The following is a 16,007-nucleotide window of genomic DNA, read 5'->3' as shown; positions in this document are numbered from 1 at the left end:
TGATTTGATTTGGTTTCATCAAGACCTCTTTGGTTTTGAAGAGGGTGATGATAAGGATTGGATTTAGGTTGGAGAAGGGAAGATTCATGCCAAAGTGACAAAGTCCATCTCACCCTCCAGTTAAGCAAGCTCAAAGGGTACTCCGTTTTTTTTAAAAGAAAGCAAGGGTTAGGTAGACCTCTACCAGTTATACAACTTTACCAACCCATTTCGTATCGTACGAAATTGTTTAAATGTTTTAAAACTAGTTTAATATTTTCATAAATTTTTAATTTTTTTAATGCTTTTTATATTAAAAAGTAAATATGTTGGTTTTCGTTCAAATTGATCGATTCTCTGAATCGATTCAACTTTGAAACTGATACTGATAACATTGGTTTATATATTTAATCACTAAAATATATTTAATGAAAATATGTTTATTGAAGTATGAAATAGGATTTCAGTGTTTTTTGTTTTTGTTTTTTCTTAAATCTCATGTTCCAACGTGACCTATATGCTCGGTTTTATGGGGACCGACTTCAAATTGGTTGATTCCAACGTGACCTATATGCTCGGCTTTATGGGGACTGATAACATTGGTTTATATATTTAATCACTTAAATCTCATGTTTCTTAAATCTCTTTTAAGGCTTGAAAAACAACAAATTAGAATTCTTGTAAATATTTGAGTATCAAAAAATTGTATTATTCATAAAAGATACACGATCTGACAATTGATTCAAAGCTAAAAAAACCATAACAAACACATATGCAAGGTCGGACTCATGAAAAAAATCAATAAAAATACCTTCAGTTAACATATTATAATGACTCTTGTAAGTAACTGTAAATCTAATTGTTTGTATTTTGTATATTGGGTGATAAGATGGAATCTCATAAATCAAAGCAAGCTCCCTCTCGCCTATGTCACAACGACTTTGTGGATACGGTGACACATGATGCTGCTTTGACTCAAAAATTTGAATCAATTAAACCATTTTTGGATTACAATAGCTAAGAATTCTATTTTACTGAAATTATAAAAAAATTATTAAAAAATATTAAAATAATGGTTGTAGGTGTCATGTCTGCGTCAAAATGCTCGAACATGTCAGATTGTGTCAGCAGGGACACACAACCAAGATGTTGCACAACGTCGCTTTTTCTGGAGTCGGGATCGGGTGTAATATGATTGCACAAAAATTTGCACATTAAGCACCTGATCGCCCTCCATCAGGTCTTGAGTCCCACACCTAACGGGCCCTGTCCCTAAGATGGAGGGTGATCAGGTGATTACTGCCTAATGCATAAATATTTATGCAATATATTGCACCTGATATTTTGACCTTTTTCTTGGGCCTCTTATTTTCCAAAGTAGGTTATATGCCCCCCCCCCCCTCGAAGACGACCATTAGCTACATCTCGTGTTCAGGGGTCCCAATGAGCGCTACGTATGTAAGCACGTGCGGCTCGTATCCCTATGTTTGTCAACATCAGTTAGCGTCAGAGTCTGATGCACTTGCAAAGACTTAACTACCCTTTTCTTCATTGGTGCCATAAAACGACGATTTTAGAAAAAGAGCGGTTGCAAAGACTTAAGTACCTTGAAGATGGTTATTTAAGACCCAGTCACTGCACTGCAGGATTATCCGAGAAAGGAATCCCCTTGAAGAAGACCATGAACATCAACTATCTCTCCTTCTCTTTCTGCCTCTATGCACATCCAGCAGACGATCCTACACTGCTCTATTAAGCACCGACTGACCTGCACACTGACTGTAGCATGGTTCAACTTGATGAGTTATGGAGTCTGATTCCGAGTTTTTGCCTTTATAGGAGGGGGGTCCAGGAGCTCCCCTCGGCACGGGTCCCGCTGTGCGGTCAGCAGGCGGGGGTCCAGGGGGGCTGCCCCTGGCGGGGGTGAGGGAGGGGGGGGGGTCTCTCGGGGGCAGCGCTCCCTAGAACAAATTTTTTTTGGGCCTTGTATAAATTCTTTCTTTTCTTTCCCTCTTGTAACTGTCGAAAATAAGCAATAAAGTATTTTGTTTGATCATGACACTCATATGTTTCCTTCGGTTGTTTTTTGCTTGAGGTTTTCGTAGCACCCTTTTCCGCGATTTTCTGTTTTTTTTTTGCTACACGATTTTCGTAAATTGCTACTCGATTTAGCGTTTTTTTATTTTTTTCGCTATGTGATTTTCGTAAATCGCTACTCGATTTAGCGATTTACGAAAATCGTATAGCAATTTGCCATTTATTTTCGTTACAAAATTTTCATAAATCACTACAAAAATCGCATAGCGATTTGCCATTTACTTTTGCTACGAGATTTTTGTAAATCGCTACTCGATATAGCGATTTGCCATTGATTTGGCAGAGAGGTGGGTCCTGTCGAAGATCACAGCGCTGAAGGTCGAGATGAGGACCTCGCGGTGTCAGAACCCGATAAATGCCCACCAAGACTTGAGGGTGCAAACGCCCGTGTTGAGCAGCGTTAGGGTGCCCTGAAAGGCATAACCCTGATCGGAAGTATTGTCGACGTAGGGGTAGACAGATTGTACTTTGAAAGACTCCGTTGTAGGTGTACTGGAGGAAGATTCCATTGTAGGTATCACTCGAAGGCGGTAGAGGGGTCCCCGCAGTCGGTTGCCTGCTTAACGAGGGCAGCATTTCAGATCACCGTTGTAGGTGTATTGCTAGCAGAAAGAGGACGACGATCACCATCGGATCACCGACTTTTTGCCTCCCTTAATACAATGTTTCACGGTGAAGGAAGAAGAAGAAGATAACGACGAAAAGTTCAAATGAAAAAGAAAGAGAGAGCGTTTTAGGTTTGTTTTATTGTTTGGACTTTAAAGAGTTAACATCATCTTCGACTTTCTGAATGAAAGATATTTTTATCTTTTTTTGAATCATCGTTTTTCTGTTTTTAATAAAAAATATTTTTGTTATTTTCTTGAGCAAGAAAGAGTACTTTAAGTCTTTGCAATCGCACCAAACGCTAACTGATGCTGACAAACATGGTGATAGGAGCCCCGACGTACTTACATAAGTGGCGCTCATTGAGGCCCCCCGAACAGGGACACCACCCTCTCTTTTTTTTTCGACCTCACTTCCTCGCTTGCAAGTGAGAGAGAGAGATGAACGAATCGGAGGAGGCCGCGCGTCGCCGATCCGTCATGAATGAGTACCGGAAGAAGCTGCTCCAGCACAAAGGAGCTTGATTCCAGGGTCCGATCAAGTACGCCAAACCTTTCAATTATTTTCCGGATTTACTCGGATTCTCCCCTCGTTTTATGTTTTTTTGTTTTTCTCTTTTCGGAAATTTGAAGCCTTACGCTTCGGTTGTGTTGATCGACCAATTCAATTCTCTCCTTCTTTTTCGTTTCACTTGGTATCTTTTTAGGGTCTGAGCGGATAGTTTGATAAAAACACCGGGTTTTTTTTGAGGATTTTTAGGGTTTTTATAGACTTGTGGGTAAGGATGGGTGTTTATGTTTTGGTGCCTCTCAAGGCCGCCTTTTTTATTATTTTGGGTTACTTCGTTTGATAGCCGATATGCGTGTGATCGAACGTTTGTGAGCATTTTGTGAATTTTGATTGGAACTCTTGTTGAGGCCTCCTTTTCTGCAGAATCAAGAAGCTTCCTTGCTTCCTTTAGGGTTTACTCATGAATCCGTTGCAACAAATTGGGATAAAGGAGTGATTTTTATTCGAAGATATGCTGCAGAAGTGATGGGTCTTTGTGTTGAAGGATCGTATTAGCCAAACGATGGATGATTTCTATTAAGAGACATTTGTGAAGTTGCATAGTGGTCTTGCATTGATCTTGTTTTGTTTGAGAGGTTCTTTGGTAAATCCTGCTGCAATTTTTGCGTCAGCTAGACATCAAAGATCATATCACATTGCCCATATGACCTTGGCTAATTTTCTTTCAGTCACGACTTTGGTGGTACCCACTGACATCGAGATAGATGGGATGAGCTAGATTACGTCATTGTGGAACATTATTTGATACTTGAGCTTATCCCACTTGTCTGGATAGAATGTTGCCTGGTAACACTGCATATATGTTGCTTAACTGGATTTTGGTGAGCAACACCTTATTTCAGTGCTTGCTTGTTGCTGGTAGAAGTTTGACCTTGCTTTTCTTTCATCTGTGGAGAATAAGAGAAAAATATTTGTTATTTAGTCGGTATCCGGTTGACATCATATGTTTAAAACCATGAAATTCTGAAATTCTTGCTGAAGATTGGGTACCCAACAGCCCGTCGGGCACCCGGCCAGATGGCCACCTGTAAATATGTGGTCGGTGGAGGGTTTTTGCCCTTGGCCTATTAAAAAAAAAAGACATGTCTTGGATTTTCTTGGTACAGTTCTTCTGTCTCTTGTTTCATCATTTATTTGGTCATTCATCTCATTGACTTGTGATGCGCATGGAACCTGTTGGGATTTGAAATACAGCTAGGGAGAATGTACGAGTTGCAAAAAAGGAGTTTGCTAAAACAGAAGATGATTTGAAATCACTCCAGAGTGTTGGGCAGATAATAGGCGAAGTCCTTAGGCCTCTCGACAATGAGCGCTGTAAGTACTACTCATCTGTATCTCGTTCTTGTTAAATAGACAGATAAAGACTTTTGCCTTTTCTCCTTATTCTTGCTACGAACTTGCTATTATTGAGCTATAATTGTTGTTAGAGATTACTTAATAGACAGTCTTGTAGCACTAAAACTTCATTTTTAATCAGTCTGTGTGCTTGACACAATTCATTTCATTGATAGATTGTTTTTAGGTAATAAATACTTGAACTTGGGTTTTATTTGATCATTCATCTGCCCAATGCATGCTTTTCAACACAATGAAAAATTTTTAGTGTGTAAAATGTAAAATCTCCACCTTTACCCCCATTAACCAATACTAAACGCATCCTCCTATTATTAAAGGTAGACCTTGTACATAAAATCACCATCTACAAATACAAAATAAGTAAGTACTCCTATATGCTAAAAACTTGTATCCCTTAGTTGTTGAACTGTAACAAAGGTGAGTGTGGCCTGTGTAAGAGTGGTAGTTAGTGGCGGTGTTGGTGTAGATATATCACTGCTTACTTGGTTTTTTAAGTTAGAAATCATTTTATCTCCAAACAATCGCATTTCAGTGTTTTTTCTTTTCATTAGTTCAAAGAGGGTCATGATTGACATCCAAACATAACCTTATTAGGAGTGCTCTTTCATTTATGTTCAGATGACTGTAGCTGTGATATACTTTTTATTTTTCTAAGAGAAAAAACTGTCTCCTTATCCAAAGGGATATTGAGTTACTTCTTTTGTTTGTTATGCTTTTTATTCACAGGGTCTTGAGCTATTTTAAGTCTTTGACAATCATCTGTTTTAGTGGTTATGTATTCTATCTTTTTCTTTTCCACAATAATAATATTGAGCTGAAGATTTTAGATTTTGTTGTAAGTCCTTTGAAAGTAGAAATTTGGATGGATAAGGCCCATCATCTGCTAGATCCCAAGTTTTCTCCTCCATTATTATCATTTGCTCAAAACATTTGGGAATTTTTATGTGTATCTAACTACTTGGATGGTGCTTTAGTGTTTGTGAAAGCTAGTAGCGGTCCAAGATATGTGGTTGGATGCCGGAGCAAAGTCGATAAAGAGAAGCTTACAACAGGAACCCGAGTTGTTCTTGACATGACAACTCTCACAATTATGCGGGAACTTCCTCGTGAGGTAAACATTACCTTGCAATTTGTTCAATTTTTTCACATATAACACTGTTGTTTATATCATAATTTCTCTTCCTATTAATGCAAAGAGGAGGGGTTAATGAAATTTTATCTTTCAGTATTTTTCATGGGAGCATTATATTTTTATGGAGATATTGCTCCTCTGCTTATGTGTAATTGATGTTCTATGCTTCCAGGTTGATCCAATTGTTTATAACATGCTTCATGAAGATCCTGGTAATGTAAGTTACTCTGCTGTAGGAGGTTTGTCTGATCAGATCCGAGAACTCAGAGAATCCATTGAGCTTCCACTCCTGAACCCTGAACTCTTTATTAGAGTTGGAATTAAACCTCCCAAGGTGATTGCGTACTGTATCCTGTTGTTTCCCATTCTTCTTGACCATGTGAGACTCAAATTTTTTTGTTAACATTCAAATGGCAATTGCTTGACACTTTTAATTTATATTTGAGTAAATTGAGTTCCATACAATTGACTTACAGTGGTATGTATGTGCAAGAGTGTGCATGTGTCCCTTTTTTTTCCTAGATTTGGTATTGGGCTGATAGTGACTTGCTATTTTCTTGATGTCAGGGTGTTCTTCTCTATGGTCCTCCGGGCACAGGCAAAACCTTGTTAGCAAGAGCTATTGCTAGCAATATTGATGCTAATTTTCTAAAGGTGTGAGATTCACTTGTTTGGAAATAGAAATTTATGTCTGATCAGTGTCTAAACTTGCACAAGATTGAGCAAGTTCCTGTCTTCAATGCAGGTTGTTTCAAGTGCAATTATTGACAAATACATTGGTGAAAGTGCACGGTTAATCCGTGAAATGTTTGGATATGCGCGTGACCATCAAGTATGAAACTACAGTTGTTAAAATATCCAGTTTCAGAATAATGTCCTGATTGATGGCTTATTTTGTTGGAGTTTGTATCATGGCTGCACGTCAGATTTTTTTCCTCGGTCCATAAATTAATATAAGCTTTTCGTTGTGGATGTTTGACATCTGCAATTCCTGTATTTATCTTCTGATGGATAAAAATATCTGTTAAATTAAAGTGCATGTATAACTTGAAGAACTGAATTTCTGCAAGGTCTTCACAAATTTCCAAGTTATATATACAACTGGAAGCTGTTCTGATCCCCTCGTGTAGGTTTCTGGAAATTCTCTATGTAAAATGGCTTCATTTTGATTTGTCCAAATGTATGTGATATTTTGTGATGTCTTGGTAATATGCTTCTTCTTTCTTTTCTTTGTTTTTTTGTTAAAGCCTTGCATTATTTTCATGGATGAAATCGATGCTATTGGTGGTCGACGTTTTAGTGAGGGAACAAGTGCTGATCGTGAAATCCAACGAACACTTATGGAACTTCTTAATCAACTTGATGGGTTTGATCAACTTGGAAAGGTATACATCTATTCAGTTTACTTGATCATTAAATTTTAATTTCTGACTTGAAACAAAGGTTGTTCTGATGTTATAGATGTAATCCTATTTGCATGATTAGACCTTTTATTACTGCTTCTGGATTAATTACTTTTTAGCCTGTACATCTAAATGAACAATTTGTGCTGCTTTTGGTGCTCGTATGAAATCTTCTAGTGTATCTTTGCCATTAAGTCTGTGTTTTGGCTTTGCTGGTTAAAGGTTAAAATGATCATGGCAACAAACCGTCCTGATGTTTTGGATCCTGCACTGCTCCGTCCAGGGCGATTGGACCGGAAGATAGAGACCCCTTTGCCAAATGAGCAGGCAAGGATGGAAATCTTAAAAATCCATGCCTCTGGAATTGCAAAACATGGTGAGATTGACTATGAGGCTGCTGTAAAACTCGCAGAGGTGAGTGCATTCAGTCTTATACTTTCAATATCAATAAGACTACTTATTTACTTTCTGAATAATGATATATAGGGATTCAATGGAGCTGATCTTCGGAATGTCTGCACGGAAGCAGGTATGTCTGCAATCAGGGCTGAGCGTGATTATGTCATCCATGAAGACTTCATGAAGGTACAGAATTTTCTTTGGTAATCATTGTATGCGAATTGCTTGTTAACTCATTACATTAAAAGACTAGAACAAACATTATATTCCCAATTTTTTTTAAAAATCATAAAATTGATAGCATATATTGAACAAATGTTCAGAAAAAATTCACATCGAGTAGAGTACTGGCTAATTTTCCACCAAGATGTAAATAATTATTTGTATAACTAGTAATATGCTTGGGTGATTCACAGAAAAAAGCAAATGATTCTGCTATATTTATAAGAGAGAGAGAGAGATTCATATTAAAAATGAGTCTCTAAGCTAAACATCAACTTTGGTGTTATGTGACAAGTGTATCTATGTCTAGGCACACTCAAAATGCATCAAAGGAACATCATATGCTAGAATCAACAAAATTAATTAAATTAGAAACAATAAAAAGTAAACCAAAGAAGTGGGGCTAGCAACAACATCAAACATTTAAGATTAAACAAATTGCAAAAGCTTTACAACTTACTTTCGTTTGACATTCTCTTACATGCAAATTGTGCATTTATTTCAATTTTACAATTTGAAGAAACACCACTGGTTTAATATTATGCACATATTATGATACCCTAACTGTCAAATACTATCATGTGCGTTCTATTTGCAGCTTCAAATATACCTGCATTAAAAATAAATTGAATTAATAAAATCAACATGCAAGTAAAACAATATTAACATAAAGAATAAATTATAACATTAAAGTGTGAAATATGTTTCATACTAAACACTCTTAGTTGAAATATATTAATCATATAATGACAACTAAACATTAGTAGTGTTCCTTTTCAGAGGAGTGTTCTGAAAAACATTTATATGTACTCAGAGATGTTAAAGATTTATAGTACCTTTAATTTTGAACGCTAGAATGTACTAGATTCATTGCTAATTTGGTGTTGATTTCCCAAATAGGCTTCCAAATCTCCACAACATGTCTGATGTCGACATTATATTGCATCTTATTATCCTTCATGCTGAATACAAATAAATTTATCTATTTGAACAATTGATCAATATAGTCCACAACCTATGTCACATGGGTGCGGGTTCAGGGGTGTGACACTTTCAAAAAACTTGGGTGTGGGGGTGCGGCAAAAATATAAAAAATATATATATATATATATATATATATATATATATATATATACATAAATGACCCTAGGTGCATTGACCACACCCAAGGTCGGGTTGACCGCACCGGGTGCCGCATGATGTGACCCGCAGTAAATGCATACATGCACAACACAGTCGAGTGCATTGGTCAGCACTGCCACGCCAGCGCAGCCACGGCGGAAGGCCGCAATTACCAACGTGGACTTCAGTCTTTTGTACAGTTCCAGCAAGCTGCCAGTCGAGCTATACTTGAAGGAGTGACTCAACCCTCACTTTGGAAGTCAGCCACCTCAGCTTGACCGAATACATTGAACAGGAGCCTTAGGCGCATTTTGGCATATGGGCGGTTGAGAATGCACCAGGTCAGTATGGCCAGGTTCAGCGCATGGGTGCCTTGTGCGCCATTGCAGAATTGTCCAGATTCAGTGAAGGGGAGCTGGGATCGGTTGGGACCACTTAGGCAGTTAGAAACTGTTGTGGTATTTGGTTTCCGGTTTGTGGAAGCCTATAAATAAGGCTGTTGTAACTCATTTTGTAGACTTTTGATAATTTGAATATTGAAATAGACTTCGGTCTTTGGAGAGATTTCTTCTCTTTGGTGCCTATTGGCATTCGGTTCCCAGTGAAGGGAAATTTGAGAATTAGATGCCCTGCGTCTTTCCTTGGGCCAGACTGAGCAAGCTTAAGGCTTCTTCAACTGGATTGATTGTGATCGAGTGTTTCGAGCCTAGATCGCGATCTACCGCACGTTCGGCGGTCTGGCGGACTACCTGCTCTCTAAATCTGCACTGAAGGCATCAAGGGCCAATCTATTAACCGGTTGTACGGTGAGCACTTGACTTCTCACTCTTTCAGTCCAATTTGATCGGCTTGAGCACATCAGCTTGTTGTTTTGCTTGTGCCGACTCTGTTGGATGTTTACGAGCGACTGCCAAACGCAATGGGAGCTCTTCTGCCACAGCAGGAGACTTTTCTGAATGTCCTTCAGGCGAATGGAGGTTTTTCGGTTGAAGAACATCTCGCCGAAAGCAGTGAAGGCTGATCGCCTTCAGTATTGCGCCACTGTCGTGAAGACTCCACAGGACTAGGATTGGTGCCTCCATCTACACGCGCCGCAGCCACTGCCTCGGTACGCACCGCATCTCCTTTATTCCGCGTGCGACTGCTGAGCACTTGCTCCTATCGCGCACATCTTTCTGCGTGCCTCTGCTACTGAAACGCGAACCTCCCCGAGCGCACACCCTCACCTTGCTCACGCCTTCAGCACGTGCACTCCTGCAGCGTGCACACACCTTCAGCACACACACTCCTGCGGCGCATGCACGTCTTCAGCACGCGCACTCCTCAACACGCGTTCACCGCGCACCCGTCCACCTAGCCGTGCACACCTCCGCGCGCATAGCACGCCGCCGCGCAGGCTTCGTCCACGCGTACTGCCTACCGCGCACAGCACGCCGCCGCGCCAAGTTACTTCCACATGCGCCGCTTGCCGCGCAGTGACTCCTGCCACACTGCCATCTGCAGTGCGCACTATTGCAGCATCCGCAGCACGCACCAGAGTTGAGCGGAGAACCTCCCTGCACCGGTGCAGAACAGTGAAACTGTCTTGCATGACTGTGTTTGTATTGGCTGATTGTAGCCCGGCCGAGTGTGGCCTGAAACTTGAGCTAAGAGTAGATATAACTCTTATGTGTAATTTTGAGATATTTTTACTAAGCCTTGTAAGCTAGCATTGAGCTAGACGAAGCCCCCGATTCGCTTTCTAATATTTTTAGAGTGTTAGTGGAAAATCACCACTCAAGCACACACTCACAAGTGGTGCCGAGTACAAGATCCAAAAAGAGAGAGGAGCTAAGAAGAATAGCTCAACAACTCCAAACTTTCCAGAGATTATAGAGACCTTGAGCAAGGTCCTTGCCTTCCGAAAATGGATCCAAAAAATATGATCCCACCACGCATCAGGATGTGCACCCGCACCTGACGTGGGTGTGGCACTTAGTTGGCCGAGTCCCTGTGACAGTCCACAACAAATAAACTTTTCAAATCGACAGTTCAACATGAGGGATAATAAGAGTTCAAATAGACAGTTCAAATCAATTGATTAACAAAGTACATGAGAAAGTACTAATTTAAAATATTACTAACATTACTAATATTCAAAAATTTAAAAATGTACTATGTGTCAGTCAACACGATCATATCTTTTTTTTTGTATTATATTGGAATCCACAATAAGTGTGTCTTAAAGTATTTTTGGGGATGCCCCAACTCTCTTTTTGCAGTTAGTACAAGAGTAAAATGAGGCTGATTTTGATTCAACTATACTTGTTAAACTTCCTAAAATACAACTGCGAGATTGATTTTTAAGGTTGCACACATGCAGTCTTTGCAACCGATCAATGCTACTTATTTCTTTCCATGACATAATCCTTCCTGAAGATGACTTCACTTGCATGACCTTGATGACATTAAAATAAATATTCACGTGTCATGAAAATATGTGTATATCTGTGTGAACACAATGTAAATAAACAATTTGATAAAATCTTACCATTTATTTATTGTTGCAGTTTCGATACACATAAGATCTTTCACCATTGTACTTAGTGCAGTTGTTTCCAGCCATAATCCTAAATATGTTAACCAACCATTCAGCCAAGTATTTATGAAAATAAAGTAATGAATTATTATGGGTAAGAATGTACCATTAGCTTTTTTTTATCTTGAGACATGTTAAAATGACCACGATTGGATGTCTATCAACTAGCATGTTTGGCAAACAATTGACATGAATCAAATCTCTTTCTAGAGTAGCTTTAATTGTTGTCTCACTAAAAGAAATAACATCAATGAATTAAAAATAATATTTTTAAGAAAACATGAGACTAAATTAAAATAAATTACATTTGGGTGAGTTTAACTCCACCTGTGTATAACTGTTTAGTTATGCACTGCCGGTCCCAAGCCCGGATAAAGGAGGAGGGTTGCGGTAGGCATGTGACAACCAGCATAAAAACTTAGTCATACCCTATGAATATGAACCAATATGAGAATTTTGTTGGGGCATTCCTTACTGAACGACGCGTTGTACTCTATAGGCCCGGAGGCAATGATAAATGGGCAAGGGTTGCTAGGTCGTCGCCCGGAAGCGACGCGTCACACCGGCGCCCGGGTGTGGTGTCAAATAGGCAAGGGTTTCCTCACTTTGTTGGATGGGTGGGGGTAAAGAAGTTAGTCCAAGACCATAAAATTAGGTTAGTCACTTGGAACATAGGGTCTTTAACTGGTAAGTTGGTAGAGTTAGTAGATGTTATGTGTAGGAGAAAGATTGATATTTTATGTCTACAAGAGACCAAATGGGTAGGTGAGAAAGCAAAAGTGATAGAACCTTGGGGATATAAGATTTGGTATACAGGAATAAATAGGAATAGGAATGGAGTAGGGATTGCTATGAGTCGTGGGTTTATAGATAATGTAGTTGAGGTCCGTAGGAAGGGTGATAGGATTTTACTTATTAAATTAGTATTAGGTACGGATATTATTAATATTATTAGTGTTTATGCACCTCAAGTAGGTTTAGATGATTCCATTAAGCATCAATTTTTGGAAGATTTAGATGGAGTAGTACAAGGAATATCTTATGGAGAAAAGCTTTTCATCGGCGGTGACCTTAATGGACATGTAGGCATTAGTAGAGATGGATTTGAGAGTATCCATGGAGGCTATGGTATAGGAGAAAGAAAGGAAAGTCGAGAAAGGATTTTAGATTTTTGTTTGTCCTATGATATGATCTTAGCAAACACTTGGTTTAGTAAGAGGGAGTCTCACCTAGTAACATTTAAAAGTGGGGTTAATACGAGTCAGATAGATTTTTTCCTACTTAGAAAGAGAGATAGGGGTTGTTGCATCGATTGTAAGGTTATACCGGGAGAAAGTGTAGCTACACAACATAGAGTCTTAATTTTAGATCTTAGAATTAGACAATGCCGCAAAAGGGATAGACATATGATAGATCCTAGAATTAAGTGGTGGGCACTGAAAGGAGCTAAACAAGAAATGTTTGTAGAGCAGGTAGTTAAGGAAGCTGATTGGTGTCTCGAGGAGGATTCAGAATCAATGTGGAATAAGATAGCGGGTGATATGAGAAAAGTGGCTAAGGAGGTATTGGGTGAGTCTAAAGGCAGTGCATCGCTAGGTAAGGATACATCGTGGTGGAACGAGGATGTCAAATTAACTATTAAGGTTAAAAGTGAGTGTTATAGAAATCTAAGTAAGAGTCGTGATAATGAGAATTTGGAGAAGTATATGATAGCAAAGAAGGAAGCTAAAAAAGTAGTTCGGAACGCGAGAGATAAGGTATATAAGGAGGTTTATGACAAGTTGGATACCAAAGAGGGCGAGAAGGATATTTATAGGCTTGCAAAGATGAGAGATAGGAAATCGAGGGATCTGGGTATGGTTAGATGTATCAAAGATGAAACACAAAGGATTTTAGTCAAAGATGAGGAGATTAAGGAGAGATGGAAAGATTATTTTGATAAGCTATTTAATGAAAGTCATGCTCATGATCTGGGAGACTTCTTCATTCCTTTTCATGAGATGAATCGTGACTTCATGCGCAAGATTCAAAAGAAAGAAATTGCAGAGGCTTTGAAGAAAATGAAATCAAGAAGGGCAGTTGGCCCAGATGGTATTCTTATCGAGGCTTGGAAATGTTTGGGAGAGAAAGGTTTAGAATGGTTGACAAATCTTTTTAACAAGATTTGGTGGACAAATAAGATGCCTAATGAGTGGAGGAAGAGTACTTTGGTGCCTCTATATAAGAATAAGGGTGATATACAAGATTGCACAAACTATCGTGATATAAAACTCATGAGTCATACTATGAAACTTTGGGAGAGGGTGATTGAGTCTAGGTTGAGGAAGGTTGTCATGATATCGGAGAATCAATTTGGTTTTATGCCTGGAAGATCAACTATGGAAGCTATACATCTTCTTAGACAACTTTTTTTGAGAAATAGAGAGAGGAACAAAGATTTGTATATGATTTTTATTGATTTAGAGAAGCCATACGATAGAGTACCTAGGGACGTTCTCTGGTGGACAATGATGAAGAAAGGTGTTTCTCTAAAGTACATTAATATAATTAAAGATATGTATGAAGGAGTAGTAACCAATGTCCGCACTTGTGGAGGGGTGACAACCAATTTTCCTATAACGGTTGGGTTACATCAAGGATCTGCTTTAAGCCCTTTCCTATTTGCTATAGTGATGGATGAGTTTACGAGACCAATTCAAGAAAATGTGCCGTGGTGTATGTTGTTTGCTGATGATATTGTTTTGATTGATGAGTCTAGAGCTGGGGTTAATGCTAAGTTAGAATTGTGGAGACAGACATTGAAAGCAAGAGATTTTAAGTTGAGTAAGAGTAAGACAGAATACATGGAATGTCGATTTAGTAAGCAACGAAGTAGTGATGGGAGTGTAGTGAAGCTTGGTGAGCAAGAAATACCGGTGGATGATTGTTTCAAATATTTGGGATCTATCATTCAAAAGTATGGATAAATTGATGGAGATGTAAATCATAGAATAAAGGTTGGGTGGATGAAATGGAAGAGTGCAACTGGAGTGTTGTGCGATCGTAGAATGCCATTGCGGTTGAAGAAAAAGTTTTATAGGACGACTATTAGGCCCGCTTTACTATATTGTACGGAATGTTGGGCTGCCAAGAGACATCATATTCAAAAAATGAGTGTAGCTGCGTATGCTGAGATGGATGTGTGGAAATACAATAAAAGATAAGATTCGGAACGAGGAGATACGTTAGAAGGTAGGCATTACACCCATTGAAAATAAGATGAGAGAGAATCGTTTACGGTGGTTTGGACATATTCGGCGAAGGCCTAATGATGCTCCAGTTAGAAGGATGGAGAAATGGGAAAATATATTAGTTAAAAGAGGTCGGGGTAGGCCTAGGAAGACATGGATGGAGGTGATAGGAAAGGATATGAATGCTTTGAACCTCACTGAGGACATGGCATTGGATAAAAATGATTGGAGGAGAAGGATTCATGTGGAAGACCCAGAATGATTTTCTTTTTTGGTTCATATCGCCGACCCCAATTATTTTGGGATGAAGGCGTAGTTGTTGTTGTTGTTGTACATTTGGGTGAGTTTAACGTACGATTAATCTATCAATGCTATTTCTTTAAAAGCTCTGCCATCTGGCATAAATTTCTCCAAACCAACATATGCTAATATACCAGTTACATCTGCATATAGAAAAAAAATTAAAAAATAGTCTATGATTTAAAATATGAAAACACATTAGAACATGTAAATGTTAATGTTAAGAAAACTCAAAATAACAATATATTTCAGCTTTGTACATACCTAAGTATGTCGAAGAACATGAAGGAATGGAATTTATCTTTACCAAATTATATTCCCAAAATGTTTTAAAAATCTTAAAATTGGTAGCCTATATTGAACAAATTTTCAGAAAAATTGCACCTTGAGCACTGGCCAATTTCCCACCAAAAATGTAAATAATTATCTGTATAATTAGTTTTCCTTAAACCTTAGCTTTGAAAAAGTTCAACAAAAAAATGTGAATAAATTCAAATACACTCTTAGTCTTGTAATTCGAACATCTAATTCCTATTTACGCATCCATGAAAAAAAATCTGTATTCTAACTAAACATCAAAAAGTAAGGCAAAAAATAAAATAACATTAAAAGTGTAACAACTTTGTATAAAAATAAGCGAATAAGAAAAATGGTGTTTTTTCAACCACTGTCACCAATATCAGCGCAAGAAATACCGATATTTTAAGGTAGCCGATATTAAAGGGAATATCTCGTGATATGTTCAAAATATAGCGAGAACCCAAAATATCATTATATTATCGTGGTAATATCATGATGTTTTTGAGAAAAAACTCTTTGTTTTTATATTTTAAGTTTGCATTTCCTATTTTTTGTTTCTTTTATACTTTTAAAACCTTTAGAACTTGTTTTTTTATATGTTTAGAAGAAAAAATAAGGCAAAAATTATTATTTTCTTATGTTTTTGGTTATTATTTATATTTTTTCAAAATTTTCAGCTCTCGAGACTTTTCCGAGATTTTTCAACTTTTGAA

The 16,007-nt window shown here is 38.2% G+C and overlaps 1 pseudogene; it reads left to right on the top strand.

Moving 5' to 3' along the window:
* Positions 1-3,122: 3,122 nt before the first annotated feature.
* Positions 3,123-9,441, top strand: LOC149810585 (26S proteasome regulatory subunit S10B homolog B-like; annotated as a pseudogene).
* The last annotated feature ends 6,566 nt before the right edge of the window (positions 9,442-16,007 follow it).

The sequence above is a fragment of the Nuphar pumila genome, unplaced genomic scaffold, assembly GCF_984573655.1.
Source record: "Nuphar pumila unplaced genomic scaffold, dmNupPumi1.hap1.1 HAP1_SCAFFOLD_279, whole genome shotgun sequence".
Taxonomy (NCBI): Eukaryota; Viridiplantae; Streptophyta; class Magnoliopsida; order Nymphaeales; family Nymphaeaceae; genus Nuphar; species Nuphar pumila.
Note: the sequence above shows the minus strand (reverse complement) of the source record. Positions and strands in the feature narration are given on the sequence as shown.